The sequence below is a fragment of the Tachysurus fulvidraco genome, chromosome 3 (genome assembly GCF_022655615.1).
Source record: "Tachysurus fulvidraco isolate hzauxx_2018 chromosome 3, HZAU_PFXX_2.0, whole genome shotgun sequence".
Taxonomy (NCBI): domain Eukaryota; kingdom Metazoa; phylum Chordata; class Actinopteri; order Siluriformes; family Bagridae; genus Tachysurus; species Tachysurus fulvidraco.
The window spans coordinates 27,226,516-27,247,387 of NC_062520.1; positions in this window are offsets into that span (position 1 = coordinate 27,226,516).

Here is a 20,872-nt window from a genome sequence, read left to right on the forward strand (position 1 = left end):
TCTGATCAGGGTTGTGTCTCCCTTCTGGTGTTGCTTGAACATACTACACTACTTTATAGTCTAGACTCTAGAACATGCCTGTTTTAAGGCAACAGCCCTCTCCTGTCTCAGGTCTTATTTGACTGCTTTTTTCGTTATATATATATGGTACCTTTTGCTAAAGTTATTCATATACATGGTGTCTACTGTTATGCTGATAACACAGCTATATGTTACCATAAATCTGGCTTTAAGCATGTGTAAAGGACATTAGACAGTGTATGCTTTTTAACTTTCTCCTGCTTAATTATGACAAGGCAGCAGTGTGATTGACTTTAGCCTTTCATTTGCAGCATATGTAAATAATATTAGTAGGTTAGTGTCACCTTCTAGCTCTCCTTTTTATTCATGCTGATATAGATCTTCTATACCTATACCTCTTATTTATTTATGCTGATATAGATTTTCTATACCTCACCTATAGATAGGTCTTCCTGGAGCACATGCCTTTTCATTGTCTTTAACTGTCACATGATCAAAGCATACCTAATATTCTCTCTCTTTGAGCTTTCTGCTGTCACCCATATGAGGATAGGCTTGCTTTTGAGTCTGGTTCCACTCAAGGTTTCTTTCTTATATCATCTCAGGGAGTTTTTCGTTGCCATCGCTGCCTCAGGCATGGTCATTAGGGATAAATATAAATTTAATTTTAAACATTTTTATTATAAAATTGTATATATCTGTAAAGCAGCTTTGAGACAATGTCAATGTAGCATCCTTCTATCAAACCAGCCTTAGCAGGTATCTAGTTCCACCTCTGCTGACAGGATCACAGTGCACCCAGGCTCTTCAAACATTATTTCATTCACTTGATATTGAATGGCATCTCAAAGGCTGCTGCCAGAGCTGCCATGGCCAAGTGGAAAGATAACTTCAGCAACCAAAGCTAAATCTGGTGTCTGGTGTTCTAAAAATATAATTGTAATTCAACACACTTTTAAACACTTAAGTGTTGGTATGTATATAGAGAAATTACAGAGTATTTGCCTGAAACTGTCTCTTTTTTATCTCTGTGACACTGTACAAAAATAGGTGTATAAAAGTAAAATACTTTACTATAAGTATTGTAGAGTGTTTACTCATATTACATTACTGAGCAATTTGTTCCATAAAGGAAGATGAGCAAACACAGAACAATACATTGCATCCAAAATGGAAAAACAATGTTTTAAATACACAATCAAATGAAGGGGAAAACTGAAAACATGCAAGTATTATCAAGAAACACTTGGGAGACAAGCACATGGGAGGAGACAAAAGGAATTAAAACAAACATGGCAGACATATCTGGTCTGGCCTTGTCACCATGCAATTCAAAGATTTGTGTAGTAGCACTTTAGTGTACTAAAAATGTAACACGTTCTTTGTTTGTTTTTAAGCCTAAGCTTTAATTCAATTCAACTGAATTTATTTGTATAGTGCTTTTAACAATTTCCAATTGTCTCAAAGCAGCTTTACAGAAGTATGAAAACAGAGTGTGAGAAGAAGAAATAAATATATAATAAGAAGAAAAATGAGGGGGAAAAATAAATGAATATATACAATTAAAGTTTAAAGTTAATTTAAAACAGATTTTACTTAAAATTTATGGTACTACAGTATATATCTATCCCTATCCCTAATGAGCAAGCCGGAGACGATGGCAGCAAGGAAAAAGTCCCTGAGATAATATGAGGAAGAAACCTTGAGAGAAACCATGCTCAGAAGGGAACCAATCCTAATTTGGGTGACACTCTACAGTAAATAGTGTAAATGTAAATAATGTCCTTTCAACAACAGCTCCTGAGGAACTAATGGGTCATCGTGAACTCAGTTCAGCACAGATCTGATTGCTGATGACGACCAGACAATACAGCAGACTGACACAAAATTGGTTCAAAGAAGGCATAACAGTCTCCGGGCAGCTCCATCCACAACAATCCCATGAGTCATTGTGTAACCATGATCAATCCCTGGCAGGGTGACCACCTAGCGACGAGACTCTAACCAGGGGTAGAACATCAGGATTGACGAAGTAGCTCCATAAAATGAGACAATCAGGCTAGGAACACCAGGAGCTTGGGAGTGGCATTTACTGTACAGTATAGCTCGACAGAGAGAGAGAGAGAGAGAGAGAGAGAGAGAGAGAGAGAGAGAGAGAGAGAGAGAGAGAGAGAGAGAGAGAGAGAGAAAGGAGAATATAGAAATAGGATCTCTTAAGGTTCTTCCTAATATCGTCCCAAAGAGTTTTTCGTTGGCAAAACTGCCTCTAGCTTGCTCATTAGGGATAAATATATAAATTATAATTTTATAGTTTTTATATTCATGTACAGGCTGTTTTGTGACGATGTCCATTGATAAAAATTGCCATACAAATTAAAATTAAATTGAATTGAATATTCAAACCCCATTGCACATATACGCTTGAATTTATTTGTAAATATGTAATATTTATCTTGATATACTATTGGTAGTATAAGAAATAAAAAATGTAAGAAAATAAAACGATTAGGATGAAGATCTTTCTGACACATCATTGGTTCAAAAGAAGGTATGACAGTCTCAAAAATCTCAAATAGCTATTTGTACTTGAGGTACTACCAAATAGTCTGCATGGTTTGATCGAAGTAGACATGATGGATCATTAAAAACAAATGATCTCTCAGGTATACCATTTATAGGTTAATAATAGTATTTTATAATCAATGTGAAACTTGACTCGAAGCCAATGCAATGAGGATAAGATAAGGGTGATGTGTTCATATCTTCTATGTGTTCATATCTTCTAGTTCTAGTTAAGACTCTAGCTGCTGCGTTCTGCTGTTTATGCTCCTACTGAAACATCCAGACAGTGAAGCATTACAATGATCCAACCTAGAGGAATCAAATGAATGAACTAGTGTTTCTGTATGACATCATATTTCTTATCTTAGAAATATTTCTGAGATGAAAGAAGGCTACTCTTGAGGTATTAATGTGAGCTTCAAATGAAATACCCGTATCAATAAATACACCAAGGTCTTTTACTGCTGCACATGATGTAATAGAATGACCATCCAGAGTTTCTTTGTAATCAGAGAGCTTACTTCTGGCTGCCCGTGGACCAAGCACTTATGTCTTGTCAGACTTAAGCAGGAGGAAGTTAGTAAGCAGCCACTGTCTAATTTCCTTCACACAATCTTCAATCTTATTAAGCTCCTGACTCACATCTGACTTAGCTGAAACATATAGCTGAGTGTCATAACAGTGGAAGCCAATACCATGTTTACGATTAATTGCACCAAGAGGTAGCATATATAGGGAGAAAAGTGATGGGCCTAAAACAGAACCTTGCGGAACACCTAACATTACCTTATTTTTGTTTAGAGTGGTCACCGTTTACAACTACAAACTTATATCGATCTGTCAAATAAGACCCGATTCAGAAGTGGGCTGTCCCTCTTCACAACCCTGATCAAATTCCAGACACAACCCTGATCGAATTCCAGTAACACTTCATTAACAACTTTAACCAGTGCTGTCTCTGTGCTATGATGAGGCTGAATCCTGATATAGTTGTACTATATAGGTATGAGAATAACTGCTGAGGTACAACCATTTATTTGATCTTGGAGATAAAGGGGAGGTTTGAAATTGGCCTATAGTTGGACAGCTGGGTTAAGTCGAGGTCAGGTTTTTTAATCAAAGGTTTGATTGCTAGCTTAAAAGATTTCGGCACATAGCCAGTGATAAGGGAAGAATTTATTATCTTTAGAATGGGTTGTTTAGCTACTGGTAGTATCTGTGTAAAGAAACATGTGGGTAAAGGATCCAGTATGCAGGTTGATCATTTTGAAAAAGAAATCATTGAAAATAAGTCAGTCTCTTGAATGGTATTAAAACGGTCTAAATACTGATCAAAAACAGAAATATTATCTATGGCATTATCTATCAATTAGTTTGGTATAATGGTCTGAATTTTATGCCAAATGTTATAAATTTTTCCATTGAAATAGTTCATGAAGTCGTTAATTCATGAATTCCTCAGCTTTCTCATTCCTCACTGCTGAATACTAATTGGCATGACACATTTTAGCATTTTACTTTCACTTATATTTCCACTATATGCAGCTTTGATGTCTAAACATCCTGGAAGCCAAAGACAAATACCAGTTCCATTGTTAGTTCTGCATTCTTCGACCAGTTGTTATTTGCTCAGAGTAGAAGTTCAGAACTAGTGTTTCTATTAAGTTTCTACTACGTTTTTCAATTTCATAAGAATGATAGTGGAGTGTCTGGTTCTAAAAATACAAGGGCCTGAATAGCTCTTAAGAGCTCTTCCCTTCTGTACATTAATATTATCTGTACATTAGATGTCAATCATTCTGCTCACTCACAAGACAATGGCAAATATACACAATGCATATTTTTATATTCCTATCACTCCAGAAAACAGATGATTTTGACATTTGTCTTCCAATAGGTATTACAATTTAATGTACTACCTTTCAGCCTCTCTAGCACCTCAAGGGTTCTCAGAATCCATGTATGTGGCCTGGTCAACACTGATGGACAGTCATAAGAACACAGCAGTATTTGGAGGACCTCTTCTTTTGTGGTCTCAACTATGTTCAGGCCATGTGGGATATATCACTCTTCCTCACATATTGTAAAAGTAAAAAGACTGCAATTTTACAGACTGTGGGGAAATGTTTTAAGCTTGACTTCTATTGGTTCATCAAAGGTCTTGATATTGAAGATGTCTTGACTGGAAGGTCACCATGTCTTGACTGGAAGGGGCCATGCATCAGATCTGCCTCATTTTGCCAGGAAGCTTCTGTGCATCCAGGCAACCAGCGTGCCTTCAGAGAGACTGTTCAGTGCCGACGAACATATTGTCTCCCCTCCAAGAACACTACTTAAACCAGATGAAATAAATATGCTGACATTTTTGCATTTCAATTTCAAGTGAACAAAGATGCATATAATATGCATGATGTTAGGTCAGCTACACGTTTTTCTTGATAATGGAGAGAAGAGACATACAATCATTATTCATGTTCATTTGATTTGTTTACATATGAGTGTATTGTTGTTACATGCACATACATTACTTTTCTTGTGGTGATTTTGTGTGTGCATTTGATGATCTTATTTAAGGTACTTTTCATTAAAACCTGCACTAGAAAAAACTTACACCTCTCAGGGCTCCATGTTAATGTTAATTTGCTGTTTATGCTTTAAATATTTATATATTTTCTAATTGTATTTGTTGTTTGTTGATTTTGAATCTAAAAGTTATTCAAATATTTGTGCATCAGTTCCTTTTGTACATTTTAACAAAACTGTAATAATATGCATAATCATGATAATGTATTGTTACATCCCTAACAAAATATAAATAAATAAATAAATAAATTTGAACAGGCAAGAAGAGCATTAATCAGGGATGCATCAAAAAAAACCACGGATAAAAGACAGACTTCTTATGCACCCATATCAATAAATGCTCAAAACCTCATCGCAGCTATTTCATATTTCATTGCAAAGGACATGATGCTACTTCAAATTGTTGAGGCCTGGTTTTCAGAGGCTGATGAAAGTTGTGTACCACACTGAAGTACCAAAAACTGAAGTACCAAACCTGTAAAACAAGGTCAAAGAGGCTGTTGTTAAAAAAATAGCACAAGGAACATGCTTTGCTATAACTACTGACCTCTGGACTAGTGAAAGCTTTGGTGGTAAACCCCAGAGAGGCAACTGAATCATACTGCCTTGAAACTCAGTGCTTCCCAGAAGATCACTCAGCTCACAAAATGAAAATATGCTGGATGAATGGGGGATCAACAAAAAAGACCTGGTCTGCATAACCACAGACAACACAACACAATAAAGGCTTTTGAAGGGTTCTCAGATGTGTGGCTTTGGTGCTTTGGCCATATTTTCAATCTGGCAAACTCAAAGGCTTTGAAACTTCAGAGAATTGAAACAGCAGTCAAGGCCTGCTGTCATATGGTCCAGGGCTTCTCACAGAGCTGGAAGAGTATGCAAGAAATGAGGAAAAATTCAAGCTGCCATATATATATTATATACATGCTACAGAATGCTCTGATACATGATGTGGTGACTTGATAGAGCAGTATATAAATTATGGTTAAATGTTTCCTTAGACAACAGCAACCAATCTGTGCAACACTGGCTGGAGAAAAAGGAGAATGGCATCTGATGCTTAACGATACCAAAAACTATCATGCTCTAACGTCTGAGCAAGTTAGCAGATGCACTTCCCTCAGAAACGTTAGTAACACTGTCAGCCATCAAGCCTGTCCTGGACTACATCAATTGTGAATCTCTGGCCAAAGAAAATAAAAAGTTAATGAGAGAAGACCATATATACAGAAAGCAAAGGGAGTCATGAACATGGCTTGTTTCATTTACCCCCGCTTCAAAAGGAGTCTGAGGCTTCAAAAATTGACATTCACTGTGTCCAGAAGGCTGTGAAGCTGGCTGCTCAAGTCAGGGAAGAACTACAAAGCCCCTACCAGCTGAAGCACCTACACCACCACCAGTACTCCCACAGCAGCATTGGTGGGGAAAGGCCTAGCAGGGTTGCTGAGAATGATTACTTCAACAACAAGGAAGCAAAGAGGAAAAGAGGTTCAGATTCTGACCACTCTAGAAGACAATGTGAATGAAGAAATCAAAGTACCTGGCTCTGCCCCCAATTTGAGCAGAGGTGGGTCCTCTGGTGTGGTGAAGGGGCCATGCATCAGATCTGCCTCATTTTGCCAGGGTTGCCAGGAAGCGTCTGTGTATCCAGGCAACCACCGTGCCTTCAGAGAGACTGTTCAGTGCCGACGAACATATAGTCTCCCCTCCAAGAACACTACTTAAACCAGATGAAATAAATATGCTGACATTTTTGCATTTCAATTTCAAGTGAACAAAGATGCATATAATATGCATGATGTTAGGTCAGCTACACGTTTTTCTTGATGATGGAGAGAAGAGACATACAATAATTATTGTTCATTTGATTTGTTTACATATGAGTGTATTTTTGATATATGTACATTACTTTTCTTGTGGTGATTTTGTGTGTGCATTTGATGATCTTATTTAAGGTATTTTTAATTCAAACCTGCATTAGAAAAAACTTACACCTCTCAGGGCTCCATGTTAATGTTAATTTACTGTTTATGCTTTAAATGTGCATATATCTGCTAATTGTAATTGTTGTTTGTTAATTTTTGAATCTCAAAGATATTAAAATATTTGTGCATCAGTTCCTTTTGTACATTTTCATCTTTTTAACAAAACTGTGATAATATTCATAATCATGATTACGTCTTGTTACATCCCTAATAAGTTGTGGAGATGAAAAAAAAAATCAATGAATCAATTAAGATGCAACAAAAAACCCACAGATAAAACTGAAGGAGCTGCAAAGATCCACAGTGGGGATCTGTCCATAAAACCAGTGGACGAATGCCCAGGAAATGAGTCATTGCAGATACACATGAGAAAACATGTTTAGAGTTTACGAAACAGCATGTGAATGACTCCCCAGGCACATGGAAGAAGGTTTTCTGGTCAGATGGGATGATCAAAATGCCGAACAACAGGTCAGGACAAGGAAAAATGCATAGCACTAGATATGGGGCAATTCTTAAAGAAAACCTGTTTCAGTCTCAATGTCTTGGAATAGCCTATTTGAAGCTCAGACCTCAATCAACTGAGAATCTGTGGTGTGACTTGAAGACTGCTATGCACCAATGCAACCCATTTTACTTGAAGAAACTGGAGCAGTTTTGCCCTACAGAATGGGCAAAAATCCTTCTGCCTACATGTGCCAATTTAATATAGCCATACACCTTTCTGAAATTACAGCAAAAGGTGGCACTAATTGCCTTAATTGTTTAAAGCTTATGTTGTGCAATTCTGTCATCCTATGCACTGTAACCTTGCTTATAGTCTAAAAGTTTTTGCTTAGTGTCCTCTGTCCTTCACTTTTTCACTGTTTTTGGTTACCAATTTGCACTTACTCCAGACTTCTCAACAATCCACCCAAAAAAAGCTTGACTGAGCATAGGTGCAGCAGATTTTTCACTGTGCAAGAAGCCCTCATGGAGAAGAACTCCCAGATGTAGGAACTACCAAGCAGAAGTTGAGTCAGATTAAGTAGAATCAGGTATGGGTCAGATGCACCCAGAAATGGTAGATGCTCCAGGCAGGTTTTCCAGCCACAGTCCCTTATTTTGCAATGGGTCAGCCATACCCTTATTAACCCTATTCACAAACCCTGTGCAAACTTAGTTGACGATTTGCGCTCATCCAGAAGATCAATGACCTGTCGAAGATGAGTGCGAGCTCAGGAACGCAGTGCCATAGAAGTGATAAACCGCATGGTACTGGTGCAGTTTGTTAAACGACTACCAGAAACTACTACTACTGTGTTCATTCTAATGTTACTGCACGACATATTGTTTGAACATTCAGTATTCACATACAGTATTTACACTGGTCGGTCGGTTTTGTTTCTGTTTACTGTTTATTGTCTTTTGTGTATTGTATTTTTTGTACTTTTTGTATGATCTTGTAACTTTTTGTCTACACTGCCTTTTGTCAGCACTGTCTTGGTTGTCTTGTCTTGTCCTGCACTGTTTACACCAGGTTGCACAGTTGCACTTTATGTGGCTAAGACTACTTACAAGTAGCCTTAGCCTTTGTCTTTGTTTTATGTAGCACCATGATGATCCTGGAGAAACATCTATATATGGTTGAAATGACAGTAAAAGCTTCTTGACTTAACCTGAGAAAGGATGGTGGAATGGGTCCCTTTCCACTGATTGTTACTTGATGATGTAATGAGGTTTTTCACATGATAATGAGGTTTTCCACATATAAACATGATCTTCCGGAACCCCAACATACTTTAAGCTGCCCCACGGTATTTAAGCATTTGGTTCAAGTAGAGGCACTAGGAAATAAGGTGAATCCTCCTTATAATAGGTGAATCCAAGTTGGCAGCTTGGCAACAAAAGAGAAATAAATATAAGTATAAATATAGCTGCAAGCAGCGATGGCGGGCCCGCACACGTTTTTTTATCGCTATACGGTGCCTCCCAGAAAACAATGCACGGTGGGCAAGTGCATGAATTGGGTAAATATCAGTGGACTATTTTATGTTGTTACTGACACATTTGGGGACAGTAGGTACATGAAACCTCACATTTTAGACAAACGGGGGCACTAGTGAGCCACTTAAGCACACCTTTGTCTGACCTTTTTGTCCACACTCAACAGCCGACAAATTTGATGTATGTGATTTCAAATTTCAAGTTAATCTAAGCATGCCAAAAGCCTTAAATATGCCTGAAATAAAAGTAAACTTTGACACGATGCCATGGCAACGGTGTTTGAGATATCAAAAATGTTCGCAATTTCGCATTAGATTCAATCGCATGAATCCTCTAGGAGGAGTTTTTAAAAGTTCATTGCATGCAACTGTGAAAAAATCCACCTTTGTGACTGGCACACTTCCTGGGGCCTGTTGGTGGCGCTATACCCGGGACGCACAATAAGCACATCGATGTGATCGGAATCCTTGGCCGAACATACACACTGTGTGTCATCACAATAAGACATTTTTTGCTTTAGATATTAGACATTTCCTGTTTCTCTGAATTCGTCATAACTTTGTCGCTTCGCCATGGCAGCACCGTTTGAGATATCAAAAATCCCTTCGGAATTTAGCAAGTGCAAGGTCTCGGCATCATGTTCACCACTTTTGATGTCAATCGCATGAATTCCCTAGGAGGAGTATTTAAAAGTTCATTGCATGCAACTGTGAAAAAATCCACCTTTGTGACTGACACAATTCCTGGGGCTTGTTGGTGGCGCTATACCCGGGACTCACAATAAGCACATCGATGTGATCGGAATCCTTGGCCGAACATACACACTGTGTGTCATCACAATAAGACATTTTTTGGCTTAGATAGAAGACACTTCCTGTTTCTCTGAATGCGCCATAACTTAGTCGCCTCACCATGGCAGCACCGTTCGAGATATCAAAAATCCCTTCGCAATTTAGCAAGTGCAACGTCTCGGCATCATGTTGACCACTTTTGGTGTCAATCGCATGAATTCCCTAGGAGGAGTATTTAAAAGTTCACCACATGCAACTGTTGTGACTGACACATTTCCTGGCGCCTGTTGGTGGCGCTATACCCGGGACTCACAATAAGCACATTGATGCGATCAGAATCCTTGGCCAAACATACACACCGCGTGTCATAACAATAAGACATTTTTTGCTTTAGATATTAGACATTTCCTGTTTCTCTGAGTTCGCCATGATTTAGTCGCCTCGCCATGGCAGCACTGTTCGAGATATCAATAACCCCTTCGGAATTTAGCCTAGCGTCGCCCGACACTGACGTGTGTGCCAAATTTCAAGAGTTTTCGAGCATGTTAAGAGACCCCAATTGGCCAATGTGTGCAAAAAAATACATAAATAAATAAAATAATAAACCCGAGCAAAAACAATAGGGCTTCGCACCATTGGTGCTCGGGCCCTAATAATAAACCCGAGCAAAAACAATAGGGCTTCGCACCATCGGTGCTCGGGCCCTAGTAAACCCGAACAAAAACAATAGGGCTTCGCACCATCGGTGCTCGGGCCCTAGTAAACCCGAACAAAAACAATAGGGCTTCGCACCAGTCGGTGCTCTGGCCCTAATAATAACAATAAATAATGAAAAGAAAAAATATAGGAATAAAAATAAATCAATGAATATATACAATTAAAGTTTAAAATTTCAAAATATTAACTTAACATTTAAAATAGTATATATATATATTCCTATCCCTAATGAGCAAGCTGGAGGAGACAGTGGCAAGGAAAAACTCCCTGAGATGATATATGGAAGAAACCTTGAGAGGAACCCGGTTCAGAAGGGAACCCATCCTTATTTGGGTGACACTCTACAGTAAATAATGTAAATGTAAATAATGTCTTTTCTACAACAGTTCATAATAATGCAACTGAGAGCATCTGGGAGCTCTGAGTTCAGCACAGACCTGATTGCTGATAAAAACCAGACCATACAGCTGACTGACACAACAGTGACCAGATACGTCGGCAAGTGCCCTGACGACCATCTCCAAGGCCATCACTGCATTTTCCAACCAGAAGCCATGGATTAATGCAAAGGTGTGTGCACTGCTGAAGTCTAGAGACCCTGCCTTCAGAGAAGGGGACAAGATGGCCTTCAGAACTTCAGAATCACGGACTACAGGACAACTTCACCTGCTTGTGACAGTGACGACTCCATCCCAGATGCACCTAACAACTTCTATGCTCAGTTTGAGGTTCTTCTTCTTCATCTTCTTCTCTTGAGAACAACTTGTGGCAAGGAAGACCATCCCTTCCCCCATCAACCAATCAACTCTGTGCACTCCGGACGTGAGGAGAACTCAGAGTTCTCATTTCACTGAACACTGTGCAGTTTGCGTGTCTTCCAAGCCGCTCCATGGACGATGCCATTGCCACAATCTGGCCCTCACCCACCTAGACAATAAAGACATTTATGTACAACAGCTGTTCATAGACTTCAGTTCATCATTCAAAATAAACATCCCTCAGCATCTGACTCAGAAGCCAAGCCTGCTGGGCCTGAACACCTCCCTCTGCAACTGGATCCTGGAACTCTTCAGTCAGGATTGGAGACAGTATCTCCAGCACCACCACCACACTGAGCACTGGGGCCCCTAATGGCTGTATTCTCAGTCCACTGCTGTTCACACTGCTGACTCACAACTGTGTAGCAATGCACAGCTCAACTGTACACTGTACAATGCACTGCAGGTCTCATCAGCAAGAACTACGAGTCAGCATACAGAGAGGAGGTGAAACAGGTAATTGCCTAGTGTAGAGCGTTGACAAAACAAAAGACATAGTTGTTAACTTCAGGAGAGCACGGAGTGACCACTAGTACAAATTCCTTGATGTTCATCTGGTGGAGAACTTCACCTGGTCACAAGCTACATCAGTAAGAAAGCCCAGCAGTGCCTTTACTTCCTACAAATTCTGAGGAAAGCACATCTCTTTCTACCCATTCTGACCACAAATTTATTGAAGGACCATGGAAAGCATCTTAAGCAGTTACATCACTGTCTGGTTTGGGAAATGCACCATCTTGAATCACAAGACCACTGCATACTGTACACACTCACATCATCTGTATGGACTGCACAGATCTACACCACATACACACACTTCTAATATACATCCATCAACTTGTTTACATGCTGCTTAAATTCATCAAACTGTTTACATGCTTACTGTTCACAAACTGTTTACATGCTGTATTGCACACTTTTTTACTTTTTTGCTCTTTGCACACACTGTCTAACATTTCAGTCATTTTGCTCATACTGTAAAATATTTCACTTGTTGCTGTTTTTGCACAATCTTATACACTACTGTATCTCAGGGACCTGCTGCTAAGAAACTGTGTTCATTCGAGTATTACTGCACGCAATATTGTCTGAACTTACAGTATTTACATACAGTATTGGTCGGTCGGCGCTGTTTTTTGTTTACTGTCTTTTGTGTACCGTCTTTTTTGTATTTTGTGTATTGTCTTGTAACATTTTTTCCACACTGTCTTTTGTCCTGCACTGTCTTGTCTGTCTTGTTTGTATTGCACAGGTTGCACAGTTGAACTTTATGTACTGTAGCTAAGACTACTTACATGTCCTTAGCCCTGTCTTTGTTTTATGTAGCACCACAATCCTGAAAACCTTTGTCTCATTTCTCTGTGTACTCAACAGCTATATATGGTTGAAATGTCAATAAAATCAATAAAAGCTTCTTGACTTGATTTGACTCTTGTCCTGGAGAAAGGTGTTTTGTGTGTATTGTGTCAGCAATATATGCCTGAAATTACAATAAAAGCTTCTTTACTTGACTTCACTTGAGTGTGCAGGTGAGAGTCAAAACCCTAAATGTTGGCACTATGACTAGTAAAGGAAGAGAACTGGCTGATATGATGGTGCAAAGAAAGGTAGACATGTTTTGTGTACAAGTGACCAAGAGGAGGTGGAGTAAAGCCAGGAGGTGGGTCCAAACTGTTCTACCCTGGTGAAGATGGGAAGAGAAATTGTGTAGGGGTAATCCTGAAGGAAGAGTATATTAAGCATGTAGTGAAGAGAGTGTTTGACAGTGATTATTGTGAAGCTGAAAATTGAAAGGGTGTTGATAAATGTCATCAGTGTTTATGCCAGACAAGTAGTATGTGATGAGGAAAAATAAGATTTTTTAAGTAAGTTAGACCAAAGGAAGAAAGACTTTAATGGGCATGTTGGTGAAGGGAACTGTAAGAAATAAAAAATGTAAGAAAATAAAACAATGAGGGTGAAGATCTTAATGTAGAAAAAGAAGATTATACCAACGTAGCAGTCACAAAATACATGAAGTACTTTGGGTTCATCGGAGTCAGTAAGAACACAGGACAAATCATGCTCAAGCATTTTATACTGTTTTTCACTTTTTGTAGTTTAAATGGGTTCCGCTTTGAATGTGTAATGAGCGTAAGAACTGAGGGTCTCCAAAATGGCTGGGATACACCTTGTTGTTTAGCCAGATGTCGTCAAATGTGACCACATGGTCATGTAAACCTTGGTTTGGTATTCTTACAATTGCTATCAACCAAGTGGCCACTTTAAATGGTAATCACGGTCACTTAGACCCTTTGTAAGTGGCGATCCTTGATGTCCTGCTGACGATTAATCAAGTTTATTCATTTAGAGTTCTAACTGTATTACCTTATGATAATTAAGCCTTTTTAGCCTTTTTCAATGTGTATCTTGGAGTGTAATCTGGGTGCATTTATCTGTAATTTCTTACAGAACAGAGGTGATAAGGAGATCATGGGTAGGTACTGTAAGAAATTATATGCACACAGATTCCACTCTAAGATACATGTGAGAAAGACTCATTCCGAAAAAGCTTAAATATCAAAAGACAATATGTTTAGAACTCAAAATTACTAAACTTGATCAATTGTTACTATAAAGGCAGCAGTAGGACATGTAAGACAGTCACTAAACAAGAGTATAAGTGACCGTGATTACCATTTAAACCAACTTTTTGGGTGATAAGTCCTGTAACAATACCAAGCAACGGTCTATGTGACCATGATTTCCATTTAAAGACATTCAGCTAGACAATCACCCAGCCATTTGAGAGATACTCAGTTTTTACACTCAATTTGCATTTAAAGCAAAACCCCTATTAAAATGGTATCAAATATTTGAGCAGGACCTGCAGTCTTCTTGAGTCAGAAGAACCCGAAGTACTTCATGTATTTTGGAATAAAGTTCATTAAGAGCTTGTGAGAATAATTGTATGAAATCCTTCATCATTTCTGATAATGTTGCAGACTTTCTGTGCAAAGCACAATGTTCTTTTCTTACACACAATCACATACACACACATACTCTCTCTCTGTCTCTCTCTCTCTCTGTCTCTCTCTTTCTCATACACACATACACACAGAGATATCTTGACCTTAGCATAACCTCCTCTCCCTAGCCTCTCTGCTCTGCTACAATACGCTTTGTATGAAAGAAGTTATGAAAAACATGATACTGCAGCTGGGAGGCTGGGAGGCTTTCCTGCTTCATGATAACAGTCAAGGTATCTTCTGCTGATACTAGCATTAAGCTCCACACACACACATTATGTCCCTCCTCTATATATTCATGTTTGACACAATAAACTTTGGAACTTCTCTTTGAAAGACTGACACGTGTGTGTTTCATTGAGATTTCCCCAAGCACTTGTGGAGAACGGAAATCGAGCAGAGGTCCGAGCGGCTGTATTTTAGGTTATCCTGCCCAGGCGGCAGATGAAAGAATGGTTACCCTGGCGACAGATGAGAATTCCTTACAGAGCTTCACCCTATTTGTTTTATTTCCTTCCAGTACAGTGTAAAAGAGAGGAATGTGGAAGTACAGATGGTGGTAGATTTAGCAAAAAGGATGTAAATGGCAGTGGTAAATTCAAATATTAAGAAGAAGGAGAAACAGGAGATGCAACCTGAAGGAGATTAAAGATATGGTCTGTAGGTTTGTCTTTGAAGAAGGGGAGGAGAGAGATGACTAAATCAAGGATCAGATGGTAAAAGCTGAAGGAAGAAGACTGATGTATGAAATTCAGAGAGGATGGAACAGGTGCTGGGAGATGATGAGATGCTGGACAATTGGGCAACAGCTGCTAAAGCAATGTGGGAGACAGCTAGAAATGTACTTGGCATGATATCTGAACAGAGGAAAGAAGACAAAATGGAGATGTGGTCGTGGAATGAGGAAATACAGCAAAGTATAAGAAGGAAGAGGCTGGCAGAAGAACTAAAGAAAGTAGACAGGAGTACAAAAAGATGTGGTGCAAGGTAAAGAGAGACTTGGCAAAAGCTAAGGACAAGATGTATGGCAAGCTGTATGAGAAGTTGGATATTAAAGAAATAAAAAAGGACTTGTACCAATTGGCTAGACAGAGAAACCAAGCTGAGAATGATGTGCTGCAGGTTAGGATGATATAAGAGTCAAGATTGGGATGGTTTGTGCATGTGTAGAGGAGGGATATGGGGTATATTGGAGGATGGACCTACTTGGTCAGCCAAAGTGAGGGAAGATATGCAGTTGGCTAATGTGAAAAAGAAGGATACAAAGGGTGGACTTCTTGGACAAAAAACATACTGACATACTGAGATGAACAAAAATGGTCTGCTGTCAACTATATTATTGGTCAGCACAGGTAATGCATATAGTGAGTTGGTGACAAATTGTCCCAAAGAATATTTGCCCTTAATTGTAAAATTGTATTTCAGCAAACTTCCTCATCTTATTCACTCAATTGGTATGGAGAGATGTAAAATAGTACCTCAGAATACCAGCTTTTCTTTTTTTATCTCCTATTGTTTTAATCCCAATTTTTCAGCTGCTCTGCAAAATATTGATTTCTCGGCCTGGTCAAAAATAGGGATCTTTTTTTTTTTTTTTAGGAAATACCATAAAATATTTAAAGCACATATTGAATCAGTATGAAATACAGATATACAGTTTGATAGCTGAAATCTACAATTATGTGGTATCCTATCCATCCATCCATCCATTTTCTACCGCTTATCCGGGACCGGGTCGCAGGGGCAGCAGTCTAAGCAGGGATGCCCAGACTTCCCTCTCCCCAGACACTTCCTCCAGCTCTTCCAGGGGAATACTGAGGCGTTCCCAGGCCAGCCGAGAGACATGGTTCCTCCAGTGTGTCCTAGGTCTTCCCTGGGGCCTCCTCCCGGTTGGACATGCCCAGAACACCTCCCCAGGAGGCATCCGGAACAGATGCCCGAGCCACCTCAGCTGACTCCTCTCGATGTGGAGGAGCAGCGGCTCTACTCTAAGCTCCTCCCGAGTGACCGAGCTCCTCACCCTATCTCTAAGGGAACGCCCAGCCACCCTGCGAAGGAAACTCATTTCAGCCACCTGTATCCGGGATCTTGTCCTTTCGGTTTCTCCTGCAGGTGGTGGGCCCACTGGAGATCGGCCCCACGTTGCTCCTTCCCGGCCAGGCCCCGTGGGATAAGACCCGGCCATCAGGCGCTTGCATGCGAGCCCCAACCCCGGGCCTGGCTCCAGGGTGGGGCCCTGGTTGCGCCATACCAGGCGCTGTCACAGACCTTGTTTTATTCTACTTCATAAGGGGTTTTGAAAAGCTCTTTGTCTGGCCCGTCACCCAGGACCCGTTTGCCTTGGGAGACCCTACCAGGGGCAGAAAGCCCCAGACAACATAGCTCCTAGGATCATTCAGGCATGCAAACCCCTCCACCACAATAAGGTGGCGGTTTAATGTTCTGTGGTATCCTAGTGGCATAGTTATTGGACTACTGATCGGAAGGTTACAAGCTAAAACCCCATGAGCAAAGTCCTCAACTGCTCAGTTGTATAAAGTAAGATAAAATTAAAGTTGCTCTGGATAAGGGCAACTGCCATATACCATAAATGTAAATATTAATCATATTAATCTTGTCAGATACATATGCTTCCTCTTTAGAGAGTTCGAAGAATGTTTGGGAAAAGGACTTAGTGCACAGCATTGATAAAGCTGTGCACTAAGTTGATGTAAGTTGATGTAAGTTGAATAAGTTGATGAACTATGATGTCAGGCCTGATCTTGATAGATCTCAATGTTTCCTGGCCCTCAGATACCTTCTATCAAAATGTGGTGTCTCAGGTGTCTATGATAATTCCACTTACAACATACGTCAAGAGCCTAATGATTCTTGGTTAATATGGGCATCCCTCTTTGGACAATGAAAAAAACAGACAAATAAATATTTAATTTAAAAAAAAAGTGTCAAGATAGAGAGGAATTTCCTTAATTGCACGGTTCAATAGGTGACTTGCTGAGTAGAGGTAAGGCAGGATGAAAGGCCCATGAATGCGCAATGATTTTCATATTGTTTGTACTGGACCTTTTTATGCAGGTTTTATATTTTGGGTGTGCATACAATTTTTTACCAAGTAAAATTACAAAGTTTTGTTGATTTTACATTTTGAACAGTTATATAAACAAGACCCCAAAAAGGTCTGTCATTTTTTCAACTGTTCAACTATAACTGCCGAGGGCCCTGAAAGGAAATTTAAGAGTTGAAATATACTAAAGAACACCAACATTTGGTTTTCTCAAATGTTACTTGTTTACAAAATACTAATAACTAGTTTGGGTTACATACATTTAGTACAAATATATTAAAAGACTGTATTTATATATTGTGACTGGAAAACATCTGTAAGTCCTTTATATATTCTATTCCAAATGACTATTGTAACTATTTTATACATTTTAATAGCTCTTTAACAAGTTACAAAAAGTTAAAATAATATTGAAATATATTATTATATTTTATAAAATATACTATTAATTAATGTTAATAATAATAATAATAATAATAATAATAATAATAATAATAATAATAATAATAATAATAATAATAATAATAAATGTCAACCTTTATGATTTTTTAACATGATGTTGTCATCTAACAGAGAACAAGCCTGTTAGCCAAGGAAACATTGAGATCTATGAAGATCAGGTCTGACATCATAGTTCGCTGTCTGATGAAGACTTCAAAGGCAGAAATATAGGGACTATTGAATTTACAAGATTCAAAGCACTCATCTGCAGTAATAATTAGAAGGCCAGACTGGAGTTCACAAAGAATTACAGAGATGAGCCACAAAAAACATTGTGAAGCCACGATTAACCAAAGTACTGGAAAGCCAAATGTAGAGAGAGAAAAGATCTGCTAATGATCCTCATCTGTGAAACATTGTGGCAGTAGTCATAAAAATCATTCATCTTTATTGATGACATAATTCATGACAGTAGCAGCAACATAAATTCAGTAGTGTACAAGAATAATTAACAGAGAAATACATCCAAAGTTTTCATATGAAACTTTATCAATCAGCATAACAATGATCCAAAACACACTGCCAAAAAAAAAGGATTTAAGAGGAGCAATTAACAAAGACGTAACTTTAAGTTACTACAAGAATGATCTGTTCCTGTAATATTGTTTGCTGTTTAACATTTCTAGATGTACATATCAGCAAATAAATCCTGAAATTCTAAAATCTTCTAATATTCATTTTAATTTCAAACCCAAAAAAAGTAAACTTAAATGTCTTAAGTGTACAGCACAAATGAGCATTTAACAAATAAATTGGCCTTGCTGTACCAATTGCTTCCGATTGTATGGGCATTGTAATGTAGCTAGTCCACTTAATGGCATGCTTTTGGTTGTGGGAGGAAAATCTACATCAGATTTTGTGAAGCTAAATTGAAATTGAATTTCTGATATTAAGAAACAGTGTATTCAAGTTTACAGCACATTCCATAAGGCAGTAGTTCTCAAAGTGGAGTCTGTGAAGCACAGCTGGGGCAACCAGGGTGTTTCAATTTAGTTAGGTGTAAATCACAATATCCTGAAATGTTTTATTAATTATTGATTTGTTAAAGTGATTAGTCTTGTCTCAGTTAATAATAATAATAATAATAATAATAATAATAATAATAATAATAACAAAACCCATTTATCTTAGATAATAATAATAATAATAATAATAATAATAATAATAATAATAATAATAATAATAATAAATCTGACTGAGACTGTGGGATTTATTTTACACTGATCCCTGTCTATAAACGAAATCATTATCTTAAGAAAACGTCCTAAAAGCAAATGTGTATATATATCTAGATAACATGTGTAAAGATACTTAAGCTTACTAAAAAAGCCTGTTTACATCGTTAGAGTCAATGTTCTTAATTAGTGATAATATAGCCACACAGCCTTTTGCTATTTTTCCACCTGTTTTCATGTTTTTACCTGGATTTATCTGACATCTGCCGGCTAGGTCTGCTGGACAAATCCGTATTAGACATCATCAGCGTTTACATATGCACAATACAGAACTACTATGAAACAGTGTAGCCGATTCATTTAAAAAAAAAAACGTTGTATAAACTATAACCAAACATAGACGCTGATACGAATCTATTCTGTGGTAATGATGTTTGAACCCCCCCCCCCCCATCATCATCATCATCATCATCATCATCATCATCATCATCATCATCATCATCAACATCATCATCATCATCATCATCTTTTTCTTGGGGTTTATTTGCTGCATTGCCGCCATCTACTGGGCTGGCGTATAAAGAGAATAAACAACCTATTTTATCCTAGTCAAGGCTTTTATCGTCCACTGTCCAGAAGTTCCCTGATGCCCTTCTCCAAATCTCCAAATATATATATCTGGAAGACCAGATGAAAAAATATAAATAAACACAGATACATAAAGATTAACAGTATGTTAGTGTGCAAAACAGTGCAGCATTTAGAAATAGTAGAGGGTTTAAATGTATTAGAGGAGTTTATCATATATTACTGTATATTAATCTTCTGAAGCATTAATATACAGTATGCATTAATCTTCTGACCATTATAATGACATTAATGCAGGAATGCACACTATATCTGTCAATGGACATTTGAATTGTCTTTCAAATGTACCACTTAAATAAATATAATAAATAATCATTCTTCATTTGAAGGTAAATTAAGATTCATTAACAGATGAATAATCCACCTCCTAAGAGCAGTAGTTGAAGTGCTTTATTTGTCATGTGTAGAAAAGAAAAGAGCCGAAAGAATCGGATCTCGTTGGTAAGCTGAATCAAATGATCTGATTCACAGAAAAGAGTATTTCTTTCTTTCTTTCTTTCTTTCTTTCTTTCTTTCTTTCTTTCTTTCTTTCTTTCTTTCTTTCTTTCTTAAATATTGATTTATTTTATGTTATTATTTTTTTATTTTTTTATTATTTCTAAAAATATGTATTTATTATTTATTTAATAAATATTTATTTATTATTTCTTTATTTATTTGTTATATTTACTTCGGATGCAAATTGTGTGACTCGATTTATTTAAAACATATAACTGTGTGTAATTTTAATTTGTGGTCTGGACATAGAGACTTTTAGCTTTTGGAGGCGGAATGTAACCTTATTGGCTGAACAGCCTGTCAGTCTCCTGACGTCACCACCTTTCCGACGCTGTGTGTTAGTCGCTTTAATAATTTTATTTTTTTCTTCTTTTAAACGAATCAGCAGGCACAAAAGAAAAAAATGACAGAAGGTTTCATCTCTAACCCTATTCATGTGTTTTATTTTAACTTCCGTTTTATTCCAAAATAAAAGTCAAATAAGTGATCATTATACTAATTAAGACTAGGATTTA